Source organism: Rhinoraja longicauda, chromosome 14 (assembly GCF_053455715.1).
Source record: "Rhinoraja longicauda isolate Sanriku21f chromosome 14, sRhiLon1.1, whole genome shotgun sequence".
NCBI classification, from domain to species: Eukaryota; Metazoa; Chordata; class Chondrichthyes; order Rajiformes; family Arhynchobatidae; genus Rhinoraja; species Rhinoraja longicauda.
Genome location: NC_135966.1, coordinates 10,495,493 through 10,513,833, shown reverse-complemented (window position 1 = coordinate 10,513,833; position 18,341 = coordinate 10,495,493).

The following is an 18,341-nucleotide window of genomic DNA, read 5'->3' as shown; positions in this document are numbered from 1 at the left end:
ACCACAGAAGAGATCCCAGTGGTCTAGAAATCTAATTATCTGCTCCCTGCACCAGCCCCTCAGCCATACATTCATATCCCCGATCTCTCTATTCCTGCCCTCACTAGCATGAGGTACAGGTAGCAGTCCAGAGACAACCACCTTCGACGTCCTACTTCTCAGTCTTCTTCCTAACTCTCTAAACTCATGTTGCAGTATCTCCTTCCTCTTCCTCCCGACATCGTTTGTGCCCACGTGAACAACTACCAGTTGATCGCCTTCCATCGCTAGGATGTTCTGAAGCCGCCCCGTGACGTCTTAAACCCTGCCACCACGGAGGCAACAGACCATCCTCGAGTCCTGCCTGCCGCCACAGAATCTACTGTCCGTACCTCGGACAATGGAGTCACCCACTACAATGGCTCTTCCTGACTTCGGTCTTCCCGGTCGAGTCTCCTTGTCTGGATTAGAGCCACCGACCAGGGCCGTTTTTACAGCATTATGGGCCCCCGGGCAAAGCAGTGTACTGGGGCCCCTACCGTTACTCTCCCCCAGCCCCCCCCCCCCCTGTCGTGCCGGCGAAAAGCACTTACCGAAAAGCACTTAGCGATGGACTTAAGGTGCTACATTATTGCAAAAAGCACTTACAGATCGCTGTGAGAAGCACAGTGACCGAAAATGTTGCGAAAAAAGCACTTATTGAACCTACATTTTTAAAGTAGTATTTATTTATTGCAAGTCACTTAACATACACAGATCAGCATGGGGCCCCTATGCTCGTGGGCCCCCGGGCAAGTGCCCATCAGGCCCATGCGTTAAGACGGCCCTGCCACCGACCTGTCCGCCGCTCAGACTGGAAGTGTCTTCTGCCCCGACAGCTCCCAAGAGGGTGTACCTGTTTGCAATAGGCACAGCCTGGAGTCCACGTTCACTCCCCTTTTAAACAGTCTCCCACCTTCACTCGTCCTGGACCCTTGGCATGACAGCCTCACAGTAGGTCCTGTCCAGGAAACTCTCGCATTCCCGGATGGCCCTGTGGTCTTCCAGCTGGCTTTCCAACTCCACCACACGTCCATTCAGGAGCCGCACCTGGACACAGTTTTTGCAGGTGTAGCTCCCAGAAGCTCCAGCGGTGTCCCTACCTTCCCACATCCTGCAGGAAACACACTGCACCAACTTATCTGCCATTACTTTAGTGTCAAAAAACAAATCAGGCCCAAAAACAGGCGTATCCTCCTCACCTCAGCCTCCTCGCCCAAGACTCGCATCCAAAGACTCGCACTTTTCTCACAGGACACTTCTCTCGACAGGACCATATCGAAAAAGTGGAGGAATGGGATTGAACAGGTTGCTGTGTTAGGACCCGGTGAGTTCTTGATGGGTTCAGTGTCCCCCTTCTGTACTGAAGTTCTGGCCTTCCATCACAGTGATGAGGTGGCTGTAGGAGACTCACTGTGATGGATGTTTCTTTTGTTTGGTGTTAGTTTATGATTGTATGTGTTATTGCATTTTTATTGATTATTCTTATTGGTCTTATTGTTGAACTGCGGGTAATTTTTCATTTCACTGCACATTTATGTGTATGTGACAAATAAATGACTATTGATATTATACTGTGATTCTCAGATTCCGTGTAATCTGGGAAATTCCATGATTTTTCCCAATGATTGCTTTCTGTGATTAAACACTAGATGGCAGTACATGGCAAACTAGGAGTATAGGAGACAAGGACAAAATAAGTGCCAGAGTAACTCAGCTTATCTGGAGAAAGACACAAAGTGCTGGAGTATCTCAGCAGGACAGGCAGCATCTTTGGAGAGTATAGATAGGTAATGTTTCAGGTCGAGATTCCCCTTCAGACTGGATTGGGGATTTCTTTAGGAAGTATCAAAGAATTTGTGCAAGCAATTTCATAAATACATGTCAATGTTACTTCTTGGAAGTTGTGAAAAGCATTTTTTTTGTTCTTGGATGAAAATTTTATGTGAGAAATAGATTTTAAAAGTTTGTTTCAGCCAGCATCATTTATTTTTCCTAGTATCCATTATTTTGGGAATGAAGGACAATAAACTAAGACAGTGGAAACCTGCCAATGTAAAATCAGTGTGTAGGAAGGAACTGCAGATGTTGGTTTACACCGAAGACAGACACATAGTGCTGGAGTAACTCAACGGGTCAGGCAGCATCTCTGGAGATAAGGAATAGGTGGCGTTTCAGGTCGAGACCCTTCTTCAGAGTATAAAATCAGTTGCAGTCAAGAATGTATTATTAGGGAGAGGTTATCTCATTATTTTGACAGGTATCAACTGATCAAAGAGTAGGAAGGGTCTGCAGATGCTGGTTTAAATCGAAGGTAGATACAAAATGCTGGAGTAACTCAGCTGGCAGGCAGCATCTCTGGAGAGAAGGAATGGGTGACGTTTGGGGTCGAGACCCTTCTTCACACTGATCAAAGAGCAATTGGAAATGTAAGGGCAGATTATTTATGACTATTCCAATTTGGATTCTATGTTGTGTTTGAAAAAAGTTGCCCCTTATTAAATCTTCTCGCTCTCATCTTAAACATATGTCTTCTTGTTTTTTGATTCTCTTGTCCTCGGTAAAAGATTGTGCTTTCACCCTATCTATTCCCCTCATCATTTTTATACACCTCCATGAGATCACCCCTCAGTAACCTACACTTTGAGGAATAAAGTCCTAGCCAGGGAAAAAAAACCACTGTTTATTTCTGTCACCCTGTCTATTCCCCCTTACGAATCTATGTAGACTGTCTCTAGCTCTGCTGAAATCACAATTCCTACTTTGCAGGAAATTCTCTGAAGGCGCAGGAGTTGTTGCCTTACGGTGCAAGAGATCCGGGTTCGATCCTGACTACTGGTGCTGTCTGTAAGGAATCTGTATGTCCTCCCTGCGACCGCGTGGGCTTTCTCCGGGTGCTCCGGTTTCCACCCGCACTCCAAATGCGTACAAAGGTTAATTGGCTTCGATAAAAGATTATAAATTGTCCCTATTTTGTAGGATAGTGCTGGTGTACGGGGCTCGCTGGGCCGAAGGGCCTGTTTCTGCGTTGTATCACTAAACTAAGACCAAACATATTTGCAAAACCCAACGGCGTGCATAAGTTCTGTCTTACTGTTTTGTTATATCTCGGATCCCTCACAGTGACCTTTAAAAAAAAAAAAATCTGGGACATTTATGGTTATTGAGTGATGTGACTGACGCAAAGATACACCAGTGTCGAGAAGCCTCGGTTCTTTTGACGTTCCCGCGAAGGGTAGGTTCATGATCAATAGATGGCGCCCCCTTCTAGTAAATCATGGAGTAATGGTCGGAGGCTCTGAGAGGGGACCCGTGGTCTCAACAAGTCTTGGACTTCCGCGGATAAGCGGTAAATGGCCGTGGTCTCGGACAAACTAGGGGTCTAGTTTTGGCGCAACCAACTGTCCATTCCGTTGATGGACCCGCCATTGAGCCCGACGGCGGAGGACAACTCGTTGATGATACACTTGGCACCAAGCTCTCGGTATTCGCCGAGGGAGGACTACTATCCAAATACTGACTCCATCCATTTGACGGGGGTCGCCGAACTTGTGGCAAATTTTATTGCTGGTAAATAATTTGCTTGCAGATATTTATGTTATGAAATTTGTAATTATAATTCATTGAATTATTGGATTGAAACATTGAATCATCAGATCACCGAATCATTAAATTGAATCATTGAACTGAATAATTGAATCGTTGAATCGAATTATTGATGCTGTATTTTAAAATGCTTTTAATTGGATTTATTTCTGACATTCTTAGAAAAGAGCCAAGAAGCGATGATGGTTGTTGGGGCAACTCATGGCAAGATCTCAGCAGACTCTAACCGGTAGCTCGGACCTCGTAATCGGCCGGGAGTGGCTGCCAAGGGGCGGATTCGGGAAGATTCGTGTCCTCTGCATCTCTGGTGTCCTCGGTATCAAACAGCTGGCGTCAGAAATATCAACGCATTAAAAATAATTCACCTTTGCATTTTAAAAAAAAAAACATACTCTTCAACCTCCGTTTAAACCTCCCAAAATACAGAGTTACAAAAGTTAGTGAAAGATTTTCAATCCTGCTTCGCAGCTGACGACTTGCAAAATAAATACGGTCTGGAGAATAATGTGCAGAGAGTTCTGTTGTTCTGCTTGCGTTCTGCTGCCTTTGAAATCCCTCTGCAAACCTCGCGAATTTGCAGAGTCTGGGTACCAGGGAAGGTTTTATCAGTGTTATGTGTTGATAGTCACAGTCAGGAACGGTCTCTTCCCCTCTGTCATCGTGACTTCCGAACAGTCCTCCCCTAAGCCAGGGTAGGGTCATTCTTCAACACTAGCCATTGAGGACAATGAGGAAGAGGGGGGTGGGACACCTCATGGAAATAAACAGAATTGTGAAAGGCTTGGATAGAGTGGATGTGGAGAGGATGTTTCCACTAGTGGGAGAGTCTAGGACTAGAGGTCGTAGCCTCAGAATTAAAGGACCTTTTTTTCGGAAGGAGATGAGGAGGAATTTCTTTAGCTAGAGGGTGGTGAATCTGTAAAATTATTTGCCACAGAAGGCTGTGCAGGCAAAGTCAGTGGATATATTTAAGGCAGAGATAGAGAGATCCTTGATTCGTACGGGTGTCTGAGGTTATGGGGAGAAAGCAGGAGAATGGAGTTAGGCGGGAGAGATAGATCAGCCATGATTGAATGGCGGAGTAGACATGATGGGCCGAATGGCCTAATTCTACTCCTATCACTTATGATCTTATGACTTTGTCTCCGGAACTGATGCGCTACAATGCTGAGAACGATATTCTGCATTCTGTATCTTCCCCTTTGTTCTACATATTGCACTTGAGTTTGGTCTGATTGTATTAATGTGTAGTATTATCTGATTTGATTAGATTGCATGCAAAACAAAGCTTTACACTGCACCTCGGTACACGTGACAATAATAATCATAAACCTAATAGAACTGTACAGCACGGAAACAGGCCCTTCGTTCCAACTTGTCCATGCTGACCAAGTTGCATACTCGAGCAGATTTCATTTGGCTGCATTTATTTCCCTAAACTGTTCCTATCCACGTAGATATAAGGAACTGCAGCTGCTGGTTTACAAAAAAATATATGCACAATGTGCTGGAGTAACTCAGCAGGTCGGGCAACATCTCTGGAGGACATGGATAGGTGATATACCTGTCCAAGTGTCTTTTCAGCAGTGTATTGGAACGCTTTTTATCGCCACCCCTGGTCGCTGGTTCCATATACGCACCACCCTCGTATGAAAAGCTTACTGCTCAAGTCCCCTTTAAGTATTTAGGTATACGATTTTGACTACCCACTTTATCTATATTCCCCGTGGTTTTACTGTCCATACCTCTGTAAGGTCAAGCTTCGGCCTCCTACGCTCCAGGGAAGAAAAGTTCCACCCTAAACAGGTTACACAGTGGGCTCTCAGACGCCTGGCTTGGGAAGCGGCAACATCACGACTTGTGTATTAATTAATATCATATCCGGTTGGTTAGAATATAATCGCCGCCAATTCACAGAATACGGCACTTTATCAATTCCGAAGAAGGGTCTCGACCCGAAACGTCACCAGAGATGCTGCCTGTCCCGCTGAGTTACTCCAGCGTTGTTTTTTTTGTCTATCTTCGGTGTAAACCAGCATCTACAGTTCCTTCCTACACTTTACCAAGAGCAGATTAAGTTCAATAAAATTTCCAAGTTAACTTTTATACAAGTGACATTTTGCTGTCTTTTGAAATGTGCAAATCTGAAATGTGTCAGTGTGAAATTTGGTGACTGTCACTAGTCATTCCAACCATGTCTAGTTTCTGTCTAGATTTCTATTCCTTAAATTGTTTTTCGCGGTGCACTTAAGTTACGTGAGAATTATTTTGGAGTGTTTGCTTTCTTCGTTGCATAGAATAAACAAATTTGAACTAAGATGTGGAAAGAAGGAACCGCGCATGCTGGTTTATACCAAAGATAGACACAAAATGCTGGAGCAACTCAGCGGGTCAGGCAACATCTCTGGAGCAAAATGATGGGTAACATTTCGGGTCAGACCTGAAGGCTGAAGAAGGGTCCCGACCCATAACTTCACCCGTCCTTTTTCTCCAGAGATGTTGTCTAACCCGCTGAGTTACTCCAGCACTTTGCGTCTAAACTTGAGACAAGATCCGATTTTAATCAATTCTATTATTTTTCATTTTAATTTCCCATTCGTTTATCTTCCTGCAACATTAAGGATGATTCAGTCCATCCTCGCACTGATCCCCGAAATGTAATTTAAGAAATCGTTTCGTGAAAGGTGACCTAAAGAGAGAGAAGTATTATTCATCGTGTTATCAATAGCAGCATTTCTGGTATTAATCCCCTACCTGCCTTATTTGCTCATTTGAAAAGTGAGGAATTTGGATTGTTTAACAGAACCTTGGGTTGGATAAGAGAACCTTACATTCGCAGCATTAGTTCAAGAGTCAAGAGTGTTTTATTGTCATATGTCCCAGACAGAACAATAAACTTCTTACTTGCAGCAGCACAACATAATGTGTAAACATGGTACTCTGTAAATTACAGAAATCTTCTAGATCAAAATGAAATCAGTTAATACGTCCGAAACCTAACGTGTAACAGTAAAGAACTATTAAAGTACCCTCAATACATACAATGCAGAGTGCCACGGTTTCAATTCGAGTTTATGAGTGTCTTTTGGTAGAAACAAGAGGATCTTTCAGAAAGATTCACGAAGCTGCAATAAATAATTATAGAAAATTGAACGAGTCTGATCTTAAAATCAAACCATTGGTTAATTTCGTGACGATAAACTAAACTAATCTGAACTGAAGGGTTTCGACCTATTCCCTTTCTCCAGAGATTCTGTCTGACCCGCTGAGTTACTCCAGCCTTTTGTGTCAATCTACACTAAACTTCAACACGGGGACAAAAAGTTGGTGGTGTTAAACTAGCAAAAGTCAAATAGTCCAAATTGCTGGAATAATCTGAAGAAGATCTGAAGAAGGATCCCGGCCCGAAACGTCACCTATTCCTTTCCCTTTTCTGCAGGGATGCTACCAGACCCGCTGAGTTGCTCCACAATTTTGTGTCTATCTTTGCTGGAATATTAATGCCATTTATCTCCTCCGGGGAAACCGTGGATTGTTGTTGGCGGTGGGTAGGAGTGGAACTGCGCACGCCCTCTCCACTTCACAGGGTAAATGTGTGGACATATGGCTCATCACCATCTCCCCAGCGCTTCCTCCGAAAGATTCAGATTGTGTGACAAATCACGTTGCGGCCACGAACCGCGCATAAAGGCAGCAAGATCTTGGATCATTAGGCTCAGACAACGGCTCTATCGGACTGAAAGGGAGTTTGCAGGATCGCCGGCTCTCCGACTGACCTCCACTTCTCAGTTTCCCTTTTGTTTAGGTATTGCAAGTTATTGCACTTCAAAACCATATGGTTCATTTGAACCTCTAAGGTGAAGCAGTGTGGACAAAAAAAATCACGCACACACACACACACAAGCATTGTAATAACTAGTTTGCAGGGTCCCCCGAGACGCGTAAAGGTGCGCCTATAAATTCTTCCTAATTTCCAATTTTGGGGATAAAAATCGACTTAATTCCAACGCATTGCTACTGATGAATGTAGGCTAAATCATGTACCCGGCACCAGAACAAGGGTTGCAAATCATTAAACTCTACTGAGCCGGCGAAGTCCTTTCAGAATTGAAAACACAACCCGTGAAACCATAGATCCCAGAGACAAAACTACAAAAGATTTGGTTTCCATAGCTGTTGTAAGCATGAGCGTCCTTTTGAAAAAAAAAACCCAAGTCGAAGCGGAGCCCTCATAGCGTGGAGCGTCGTATACGTGGACAATTGGGCACTGGAGTAAGGAATTAATTACCATTCAGGGGTAATGGCCCTGTTCTGTCTCGGCTGGCTTGTATTTATAACGGCAGTATAAATAACAAAAAACAACTCTCGTGGCCGCGACGCTTCTACACGCCAAAGGAAGGATTAGGAAACGGATTAACATTTAAAACTCAACCAGACTTTCTGACTCAGGGATTCTGAAGCAGTAATCGCATTACCAGCTTGGATTAATGATCACGTACTTCAAAATTATATTTTAAAATCAAATTGGTTAAACGTGGACGTGTCTTTCACAGAGTTTCAATAGTCGTGAACCATCCATTATATTAAAGATCATGATGAACCTGAGTGATTTCTTTATCCTAGTGTTGGGTTGTTTTCGTTCCCGATCATTTATTCCTTATTAAAGTCTCCTTAAGAAAGGGGGATCAGACTCAAGCACCTGCCATGTAAATTTCGCCAGTTCTGCTGACCTTCCAGACATATCCCATTAAAGGCTTTGCTGAGCTAGTGTGCATGAATGTACACGGCGGTGGGTTTTGTATCTGCCTGTTCGTGTGCATTTCTGCGCGGCTCCCCCGACACTTGCAGAACACCCCCATTCAGTCGGCGAGGCTCTCACTTTAAAACTTCACACCACTCCCATTCTGACTTTAAGTATAAGAAGATAACTGCAGATGCTGGTACAAATCGAAGGTTTTTATTCACAAAATGCTGGAGTAACTCAGCAGGTCAGGCAGCATCTCGGGAGAGAAGGAATGGGTGACGTTTCGGGTCGAGACCTAAGAAGGGTCTCGACCCGAAACGTCACCCATTCCTTCTCTCCCGAGATGCTGCCTGGCCCATTCTGACTTTGCCTCCTTGCAATGTGAACTGAAGGTCCGGGATCAGCTCTTCGGAAACTGACTTCATAAGTTCATAAATTCATAAGGTCTAAGAGCATAATTAGGCCATTCATAAGATCATAACTGAAAGGAGCAGGATGACGCCATTCGGCCCATCAAGTCTACCCGCCATTCAATCATGACTGATCTATCTTTCCCTCTTAAGCCTATTCTCCCCATAACCCCTGATACCCGTACTAATCAAGAATTTATCTATCTCTGCCATAAAAAAAAGATATTCATCAACTTGGCCTCCACAGCCTTCTGTGGCAATGAATTCCACATATTCACCACCCTCTTGACTAAAGAAATCCTCCTCATCTCCTTCCTAAAATTCTAATGCTATGATCTCTGGTCCTCGAGTCTCCAACCAGTGGAAACATCCTCTCCACATCCAGTCTATCTAGGCCTTTCACTATTTGGTAAGTAATCCAGGCCTTTCACTATTCGGCAAGTTGACAGATTGTAGCCCTTCGAAATGCAACGATATACTCCACAACTTAAGACAATCGCCCATTCCAGTCACGTACCTCACTGGAGCAGAATCTATGTACTAAAACTCTCGTTTGTTTGTTTGTTTGTTTGTTCCTGAACTACAGCCAAAACGGTACACGATAGCGCGACAATTTTAGGCCCATCTTACTCATCGTCGTCCTTTGGTGCTAATGGAAGAAGTTTCATTGAAATCGGTGTTATATATTTTAAGTTATTCACATTATAATTTAAATCTATCTCCTAGGGAGGGAGGGGAAGGGAGGGAGGGGGAGAGAGAGGGAGGGGAGAGGAGGGAGGATAAGGGGGTTGAGATGGAGTGGGGCGGGGAAGGGGGAGGGGAAGGAAGTGGAGGATTGGGAGGAGGGGGAGGGGAGGGGGAGGAGGGAGGGAGGGGGCAGGGGAGAGGGGAGGGGGGAGGGGGGAAAGGGGAGGGGAAGGGGAAGGAGAGGGGAGGGGGGAGAGGGCAGGGGGGAGGATAGGGTGCTGCACCAATGCAGGAGGGGTTTGGGCCCAACGGGTCCACTTGGTCTAGTTCTGTTATATTTTCCTCTACCCCCAAATGTTAATTTTAGATTGTATTGCACTTCTTGATGTTATTCCTCCGCTGTTGTTATTGAGTCATAGAGTCATCCAGGGTGGAGAAGGGCCCTTCGGCCCAACTTACCCACATCGGCCAACATGTCACCTCTAAGCTAGTTCAACCTGCCGGCATTTGGCCCATATCCCTCTAAACTGTTCTATCCATGTACCTGTCTAAATGTTTCTTAAACGTCGCGATAGTACCTGCCTCAACTACCCCTCATGTTCCTATTACATCTTTTCCCCCATCACCTTAAAACTATGTCCGCTGGTTTTCGTTTTCCCCCACTCTGGGCAAGAGACTTTGTGCGTCTACCCGATCTATTTCTCTCATGATTTCTGTACACATGATATAGATATACTCTATGTCTGCCTGTCCCCCACTCATGTCACCCAATCGTTCCTGGGCTCCACTCTATCTTGGATCTTCTTCTGTCATCTCTCCACTCCCATCAGGACGGCGCAGCGGTAGAGTTGCTGCCTTAAAGCGCCAGAGACCCGGGTTCGATCCTGACTACGGGTGCTGTCTGTACCGAGTCTGTGCCTTCTCCCTGTGACCGCGTGGGTTCTGTCCGGGTGCTCCGGTTTCCTCCCACATTACAAGGACGTTAATTGGCTTCTATAAATTGTCAATTTGAATTCAGTTTGTACGTTCTCCCTGCATCTTGTTCGGCATAATCATTGTGACCGATGGGTTGTTCTAACTCCTGAGTGAAACTGGGACCTATTATCAGAACTGGGAAAAGTTGGAGATACAATAGGGGGTGGTGGTGGTGGGGGTGGGGGGAGAGAGGCTTTAGCCTTTATATACAGCGCGAAAACTGGTCCTTCGGCCCATCGAGTCCGCGCCGACCAGCGAGTACACTACCACCATCTGACATACTAGGGACATTTTACAGAAACCAATTAACCGACAACCCTGAACAGCTTTCGGGTGTGGCAGGACGCCGGAGCAGCCGGGGAAAACCCACACGATCACAGGGAGAACGTTCAAACTCCGTACAGACAGTACCTTTAGTCGGGATCGAACCCGGGTCTCTGGGGCTGTAAAGCAACAACTCTACCGCTGAGCCAATGTGCCGCCCCTCTGATGGGAATGTGAGCTCGAACAACAAACCATGGTACTTTTCCAATTAACTCAACCCTCCCGTCTTATTCAATTAGCTCCTGATTTCCCCAATATTTCCCAACAAATATCCCGCGCAATTTTAATTGTAAACAACGAATGAGCCTTCGCTGCGCTCAAGAAACATTCTTAGCAATGCACTTGTTTCCGCTTTAGGATTAAAAGTCTATAATAAACGGCACACTACACCCTGCCCACAAGCAATTTAGCAGGATAATAATCCTTCTTCAGGCCCGGTCTCGACCCGAAACGTCACCTATTCCTTCTACCCAGAGATGCTGCCTGTCCCGCCGAGTTACTCCAGCATTTTGTGTCTATCTTCGGGACAATAATCAAGTTTTTTTTAAAAACTATCTCAAGGCCGAACAATGCACCCCAAATCTAAAGCGTTGCTGGAAGCGAGTGTGACCGTGCACGATAAAATAATATATACATTGTGTTTGCAGTAACCCCCTTCACGCCGCGAGTGGTTGAACTAAAAGAGAGGAAAAAATATATAATGTCATTGGACTGTAACAAGCGGAAAGAATAGAGGAAACAATAGGTTTAGAAATACGTTTGGACAGACAACACGAAGAGTGAGACTGAATGGGGGCGGCCTGTAGAAGAGGACAATGCAAGTGCTAATCACCTTGATATATTGCACTCGCCCCGGGACCGAAAACATTGTGTAATTATTTATAAACGACTTTTCCACCCATGGAAATAACATAATAGAATAGAAAGAAACTGCAGGTTCCACGTTAGCTGGTCTAAAGTGGCAGTTCCCCAGAGAGGTCGGGGGCACGAAATAAAATAATTAATGGCTTTATTCCGCAGCTATCGGGACTAAACAAAAATCAGCGCATCTTGCAATTCCGCGCTCACTTGACAGCGCTCAGCACCCAAGGATTCATCTTCGAAACTGACAAAAGGTTACCTTTGCAAATAAACTTATTGCTTTGAACCGGCCTTCCAGTCACTGTCGTTTCCTGTCCATTCCTGCCGGACTCTAATACACTCCTCGTCTGACAGCTGGATGATGTCTCATAATTCCTGCCTTTCCAAATTTCTCATCAGGAATACGTTTAGGTATCGCCTAGTTTAACGAGATTAACATTAAAATAAAGATGTTCGATTACTACATTTGTAAACTACATTTCAATTTCGACAATAATACATAGCAGCTCAAATCTGTGATGTACACGCATAATGTATGACTTTGCACTATTATTGTTTAGTTACTTGTCTGTGTATATATATATATATATATAACATATAATACATAATACATATAAGACAACAGATATATGAAGATAGTACTCTGTAAAACCTGCAATAAACAACAAAAAAGTATATATATATGGTACTCTGTAAACTCTGTAATAGCAATACAAAATTTAGTCTAAATGGAACGATTTTGGTTTATTATATATATATATTTGTGTGTGTGTGTGTGTGTGTGTGTGTGTGTGTGTGTGTGTGTGTGTGTGTGTGTGTGTGTGTGTGTATATATATGAAATGAAATTCTTACTTGCAGCAGCACAACCGATATATAAACATATTTAAAAACTTTCATCTATATGTCTATATATATGTATATATATTTGTGTGTGTGTGTGTGTGTGTGTGTGTGTGTGTGTGTGTGTGTATTTGTGTGTGTGTGTGTATGTGTGTGTGTGTGTATGTGCGTGTGTGTGTATACGTATATATATATATATATATATATATATATATAGACATATAGATGAAACTTTTTTTCTGCTTATTGCAGATTTGACAACCATGTTTATATATCGGTTGTGCTGTTGCAAGTAAGAATTTCATTATTCCTTTTCGGGACATATGACAATAAAAAAACTCTTGACTTGTCCCTTGAAGTGTCCTCCGTCTCTCGGCGTTAATATTTTAGAATCTAGCTGTCGGTCCGGAAGAATTCGCTGTCTGCGTGGAAGAAAGATTAGAAAAGGTCCGTTGTTACAAGATGAATGAACATCTGCCGGCATTTATTTCGGGCATGTCCCGGGTCTCAACCAAGCCTCCTGCCGCACACGACGTCAGAAGGACAACTTATATGAAGAAAGAATGCCGTATAAAGTAACCAGGTTGTCAAATTCAGTTGATATCCAAGGAGAGAGATTTGACATAACTTTATTTTCTCCATGCGTTAGTACCTTGAAAGTTATAAATTGTGCAACGAGGCAAATTGAAACTCAATAAATATTAAAACTAAAAGCCAAATCAATATACGGACCCATTATAAAAATTGGAGGTCTAGTTCTTTATTATTTCCTTTATTGTTTTCTTTGGTTTGTATTTTCACACTGCTCTGTATGTGAAATGATGTCAATTCTTGGTTCAATTAAACGTCCTGAACCCAAAAGAGATGAACTAGTTTAGTTTTGTTTAGTTTAGTTTATAGTCACGTGGACCAAGTTACACTGAAAAGCTTTTGTTGCGTGCTAACCAGTCAGCGGAAAGATAATACACGATTACATTCGAGTCATCCACGGTGCACAGATGCACGATAAAAGGAATAACATTTAGTGCACGATAAAGTCCAGTAAAGTCCGTTTAAAGATAGTCCCGAGAGTCTCTCTCATATGATATTGTAGCTCAAGACCGCTCTCAAGTTGCTGATAGAATGGTTTGCCGCATAACACGCGACCGGAATGTGGATTTGCAAACGTCTTCCGTAATACACACACATGATCCCACTGAATTTGTTATAGTTATTCGTGTAATCGTGCCCAGATGTTTTACGAACGCTGCCACCTCCCTACCACACCTCCCCGCACAAACGAGTGAAAGATGGACTCGGCGCTGTCAAATGCAATTCAAAACATTGGGGCAAATCTGCCTCATAGAAGGTTGAGTTTTTATAGAAAACAGGATTTTGCAAGCGCAATAATTAAGTCGTTATTGAGCAGTCAGCTGTTAAACTGGTGGTCGTGTGTACTACTTGTGAGGTTACCCAATGTCACAATGCGGCTCGCTTTAACAGGAACTCGAGGCTGCGAACCAGACGCCAAGCTGTGATGTTCTGAGGAACCACCTTCGACAGAACTAAACTTCCCAAGTATTAGAACTACCCAAGCTTTTACTAAATTGTCCTTTCAAATCTGGATTCTCGCGTTAGCGCAATGGGAAAGATAATGATCTATCTTGATCACCAAATTGAAACGCCGACACCCATGAGAAACGAGAGATTCATTGTACGTTGCCGGTTCGACGGTTTTGGTTCATTATTGATCTAAACACGTTATACTTGTTGAATGTTGCGTGGGGGAGCATTGAGACCGTGGAGAATGCAATTCAGTTCAGGGCGCATACGCGTCGAAAACCAGCGTGGACGCAATGTTTCCGATAGAAAGTTGTGTGAGGGTAGTTGGATTTTACTCGAGTGCGGGGAATTCACACCGAACATTGAAATTTACTTGAAATGCACCGGGTGCCAATTACCACAAGACAGATGGATTTAGTTGTGCAATGGAACACGTTACACAGGCTGGCGAAACACTAAAGACTAAAGTTAGTCACAAAATGCTGGAGTTCTTCAGACTGGGGGGGTCAGGGGAAAGGGAAACGAGAGGTGCAGACGGTGATATAGAGAGATATGGAACACATGGATGAAAGGTGTGCACTTTGGAACTTTCCGCCATGCCATATAAATGTAGCTCTTCCTCATTGGTAAAAGTAGCGTTTCATGGGTCGGGAGGAACTGCAGATGCGGATTAATCGGTTTCCCCTAACTCCCAGTCTGAAGAAGGGTCCCGGCCTAAAACACAGCCTATTCCTTTTCTCCTGAGATGCTGCCTGACCCGTTGAGTGGCTCCAGCTTCTTGTGAATATCTTTAGTGTTTCACGAGCCCGTGTAACCTGTTTTAACCGTACGATGATAATACACGGATTCTGTTCTGAAGACTGAAGTCCAACAGATAATATAGACAATAGACAATAGACAATAGACGCAGGAGGAGGCCATTCGGCCCTTCGAGCCAGCACCGCCATTCAATGTGATCATGGCTGATCATTCTCAATCAGTACCCCGTCCCTGCCTTCTCCCCATACCCCCCCGACTCCGCTATCCTTAAGAGCTCTATCTAGCTCTCTCTTGAATGCATTCAGAGAATTGGCCTTCACTGCCTTCTGAGGCAGAGAATTCCACAGTTTCACAACTCTCTGACTGAAAAAGTTTTTCCTCATCTCAGTTCTAAATGGCCTACCCCTTATTCTTAAACTGTGGCCCCTGTTGTTCTCATGTTGCACTTTTCAATGCTCTAACTTCTGATATCTAACTTCTAGTATCGCTTTTTCGCTCTTTACATGGAAATGCAAACAAAAGCATTGTTTAGACGCGTGGATCAATATTCATTACCCGAAAGGTTGAGTGCAGTTAGTTTTATGCAATGAGTGCGTTAGTCAAAAGCATTATTTGCAAGTGCCGTTGTTAAGTATTAATTATGAGGCTCCAACGATAATGAAACTGCTCACAGCAGTACTGTGGATTTCAAGCAAAAACAAGCTTGAGATTGTGTATTTTTGTAAAGGACGATTGTTTGTGGCGTAATTTGATTGTATTCAATTAAAACCTATGTATGATTAGTAACCATAAATCACAACTTCCGTGTGTCCCAATCAAGAAAGCGACCAGGACTATCATTCCGAGCCACTGCTCCAATTGAGAATTCACTGAATATTTTAGTTTCGAGATACAGCACGGAAGCAGGGCCTTCGGTCCACCAAGTCCACCCCGACCAGTGATCCCCACAAACTAGAACTATCCCACGCACACTAGGGACAATTTACCCAAGCCAATTAACCTCCAAATCTGTACGTATTTGGAGTATGGAATGAAACACGAGCACCAGGGGAAATCCAACGCGATAACGGGGAGAACGTGCAAACTCCGTACAGACAGCACCTGTAGTCGGGATCGAACCCGGGTCTCTGGAGCTGCAAGGCAACAACTCGGCCGCTGTTCGACGGCGCCACTCTCTTCGTTTGCATGCAATTAGCAGAGTGGTACCAGTTTAACATCTAATGTTCCTTCCCAATTAGGAAATAGACTGTTCTAAAGCATTTTACGCAGGACTCTTACAGAAAGGGAGGGGATACGATCTTGCTGGATTGGCCATCAAAGACGCCAACGCCAGCTTTTTTTGGTTGTCTGCTCAACAACCAACAGTCTGTGACCTCCTTTTGCTCTGGTATTTTATTTAATTCTTCACATGGTTAAATTATAATGTTTTATTCGTAATTGTTTACTGTATATCGTGTTGTTATCCTTGCGAACAACGCACCAAGGCAAATCTCTTGTACGTATACATACTTGGCTAATAAAATGTATTCCATTCAATTCAATTCAATTCAATTGCGATTCTATAAGCAAAAGCGGGTAATGAATGTATTTAGTGTCTTTGACAATCTAAGGTCTTCTCAGAGGGCGTTATGGGCAAGGAAAGAACCATCGAACTTTGGTAATTCCGTTTACAAATGTCCCAAGCTTCCAAAAAGTTTATGATCAGGCAATTTCTTCAGAATGGTCCCATATCCTTCTCAAGACTCCAATTTTTTTCCTTCGCATTTGGAAGTTCGTCCAACTCAGATTTTGAACAGGATGGTACTAATAATGGGGGTGCCCACCTGGCGCCAATGGCCACGTTGACACTATTGTGCAGTACCTTGAACACTTTATTGTTGCTCTGGTTCTTCCTGTGATCCTTCGGCTCGATTTGAAGAACCATAGAGATTTTCTTGGATCGCATCCAACCTTGCACCGTGGCGCATTAGGCCAACTGTCTAGTTTAGAGATACAGCGCGGAAACAGGCCCTTTCGGCCCACCGGGTCCGCGCCGATCGACGCGCACTAACTCTACCCTATACCCACTAAGGACATTTTTTTCCCCGTTTACCAAGCCAATTAATCTTCAAACCTGTACGTCTTTGGATTGTGGGAGGAAACAGAAGATCTCGGAGAAAACCCACGCAGGTCACGGGGAGAACGTACAAACTCCGTACAGACAGCACCTGTAGTCAGGATCGAACCCGGGTCTCCGGCACTACAGTCGCTCTAAGGCAGCAACTCTACCCGCTGCGCCACCCTGACCGCCCTTTGTGCGTATTTGCATTGCCTTTTATATATAAGGTTACATCCATTTCAAAGCAGTTGTTGAATGCGGAATGCTTCCAACCCATAAGATATAGTCCTAAATCAACGAGTCTCCGGATTTGTTGACGTTGCACTTTTCAGTATTGCGTTGAACTGCCGTCCAAATTTATTATTAACTAGACCAAGTGGGCCCAAACCTTTCCTGCATTGGTGCAGCACCCTCTCCTACCACCCTCCCCCCTCCTTCCCCTCCCCCCTCCCCTCCCCACTTCCCCTTCCCCCTCTCCATCCCCCGCAACCCCCCTTATCCCCCCTCCTCCCCCCTCCCTCCCTCCCCCTCCACCTCCCTCCCTCCCTCCCTCCCTCCTCCCTCCCTAGGAGATAGATTTAAACTTTAAAATGTAAATAACTTTAAATATATAACACCGATTTCAATTTAAAAAACGACTTGCTTTACCATTAAAGCGATGACGGTGAGTAAGGTGGGCCTAAAATTGTCGCGCTATCGTGTACCGTTTTGGCTGTAGTTCGATCACAAATACCAAACAAAGAGAGTTTTAGTATAGAGATAATGATATTACAAAAAAAGGTCTATATTATTACTGTGGGTATAGATTCACATGCAGACTAGACCTGATAATTAATGGCTGTAGGTTTTCCTCGTAAGAGGGCATTATTGTGCAAGATTTTTCTCCAACTATTTTTGCAACACCCCCTGGCACTTCCCATGCTAAGTTTGATTTCGATACCACATTTTAATTCCAAAGTTATTTCACTAAGGTTAATTTCTCCAGCTGTTATGCTGGTGCATTGTGTCCCAAGTACCTAGTAACACAAACCAGGACGTTTCTATAATTGCTACAACGCTATCAATTAGACCCTAGTGGCAAGCATGGGTCAGGAAAAAAAACGAGTCTTGTCTCGAGGTCATCGGGTTCAAATTACTACCTCGGAGCCTAATTGAGAGCATAACTCTGACCGACAGATCACTACAGTGCCGATGAAAGTTGCAACGCCACTTCTTTCACGTAATACGGGAAGCTCCAGCTTTCTCGGCTCTCTTAGCAGGACGCATTCGGAAAAAATAGCAAAATCCACTGCTGTCAATGGGACGAAACTCATCAGCGAACGAACGTTAGTGGAAGAGATATATATGATGGGGAAATACCTAGAGAGGCAAAGCGATCCACCGATTAGGCAAAGCGCGTGGAGATTGAAGGGTTAAAGTTTCAGGTCGATGACCTCTTTGATGGAAAGGTCGTGGAGTTGAGCAGGATTTTCAGCA